At 39.5% G+C, this 2214-nt stretch overlaps 1 protein-coding gene across 1 annotated transcript in view; it reads right to left on the reverse strand.

Moving 5' to 3' along the window:
- The window catches only part of GDE1 (glycerophosphodiester phosphodiesterase 1), a 23215-nt gene that overhangs the window by 6737 nt on the left and 14264 nt on the right, over positions 1–2214 (reverse strand). The gene's annotated exons all lie outside the window — the stretch shown is intronic.

Consider the following 2214-nt stretch of genomic DNA (forward strand, 5'->3'; position numbering starts at 1 on the left):
GGTGGAATTATTTAAGTCTGTGTTCTATGCTCCTCTGGAAAATACAGCATACATTTTAATTTTTTTTAATGTTTTTATTGATTTCAGAGAGGAAGAGCTAGATAGAAACATCAATGATAAAAGAGAATCATTGATCAGCTGCTTCCTGCGCACCCCCTACTGGGGATCAAGCCTGGAATCCGGGCATGTGCCCTGACCGGGAATCAAACCATGACCTCCTGGTTCATAGGTCCACTGAGTCACCAGGGCCGTCCTGCAGCATACATTTTAAAAGCCTCTGTGGCCAAGTAAGTTTAGGAAACACTGATCCAAATATTTGAAAGCCCTATGAGACCTATTCATCTTATTGACAGTTTATATGTGGACTGGCTACACTCTTACTATAAAATTTTAAATGTATGCTCTGTTGGTCACTGTCAAAGAGTGCTACAGAACCAACTCATTATTTTGGAAACTGGCAAATTAAGGGAAAGATTAAGCATTTATTTGCCTATTGGGCAACTAAATAGTAGATTAGTTTATTTTTATAGAAGTATTCTAGCTAATACATGAAGAAATTATAGAATTAAAATATTAACATTTTGCAACCCCTAATAAAGTGAGAGAGCTGACCATTGGCATCAATAGCAGCTGCTAACAAGAGTCAGCCAGCCATTATATCCCCTTCGATGGAAAAATAACTAACCTATGAAATTATCTTGCCAAGAACAACTGAACCTAATTTGATCAAGCCTTTAGCTCTCATCACCAATTTACAGGAAATAGACAGAGGAGAAGAAAGTGCTGAACTGTGTTATGGCATGATTAGCAAAATCCAGACTTGGGTAAACTCTACAAAACAACCTGGTTTCTTCAATAAATACACCACAAGGGCAGGGGATGGGGTGGGGGAGAGGAAGAATTTACTAGTTTAAGATTTAAAATTATAACAGATAGTCTTTATTTGGGTCCTAATTCAAACTAGCAATTTGTAAAAAAACAAAAAAACAAAAAAAAAACATTTGTGCTATTTCTGAGACAAATGAAAATGTATACACTGACTGCATATTTGATCTTATAGACTTATTATCAACGATTTTAGATGATGGTATTGTGGCTGTATGTTTTTAAAGGAATTGCTTTTTAAAGATACTTAATGTGCCTTGGCCAGGTGGCTCAGTTGGTTAGAATGTTGTCCCGTACACCATAAGGTTGCAGTTTTGATTCCCAGTCAGGGCACATATGGGAGGCAACAGATCTATGATTCTCTCTCTCTCTCTCTCATTTCCTCTCTCTAAACATATCATCAGGTGAGGATTTAAAACAAAAAGATAATGCAATTTTAATGGATGAAATGATATGATGTCAGATACATTTCAAAATAACACTGGGGAAAACAAGGAGGATACAGATGAAACAAGCGGGGGGATATGGATGAAACAAGCCGGATCGTGGTTAGAGGGACTCACTACCATCTACTTTTATGCATATTTTAAATTCTCTGAAATTAAAAGCTGTTTTTAAAAGGTATATTTTGCTGTTACTCAGTGAGATGTAGAGCTACATAATTCTTTCTGTTCTGAGAATGTTTTCCAAAGTAATCTGAATGAACCTATAAACATAAAAAAAAGGAGCTAAAAAGGAATCACGGGATTTTTAATATATTTTTTATTGATTTCAGAGAGAAGAGGGAGGAGAGATAGAAACATCAGTGATGAAAGAGAATCATAGATCGGCTGCCTCCTGCATACCCCCTACTGAGGATCGAGCCCACAACCAGGGCATGTACCCTGACTGAGAATTAAACCATTACCTCCTGGTTCATAGGTTGACACTCACCCACTGAGCCACACCAGCCTGGCCGGAATCATGGTATTTTTAAATGGGATATGAGTACATTCCCCTTCCTGAATTTCTCTGGTTAACTTAAAAGAGGAGTTTCTTAACTGATTCAGTTCAATTTAACAGGCATCTGTCTTACAGTTATTTGGCCCATTGCTATTATCACCACCAACTAATATAATATTACTAGGGGCCCGGTGCACGAAATTCGTGCACGGGGAAGGAGGGGTCCCTCAGCCCGATCTGCACCCTCTCCAATCTGGGAGCCCTCAGGGGATGTCCTACTGATGGCTTAGACCTGCTCCCCATGGTCCTCTGCTCTCTGCGGACCTGCCTGCTTGATGCCACCGTAGGCCCTGGTGTCTGCTCTCTGTAGGGGACTGCCTGTCCTTC

Source organism: Myotis brandtii, unplaced genomic scaffold (assembly GCF_000412655.1).
Source record: "Myotis brandtii unplaced genomic scaffold, ASM41265v1 scaffold363, whole genome shotgun sequence".
In the NCBI taxonomy this organism is placed as follows: Eukaryota; Metazoa; Chordata; class Mammalia; order Chiroptera; family Vespertilionidae; genus Myotis; species Myotis brandtii.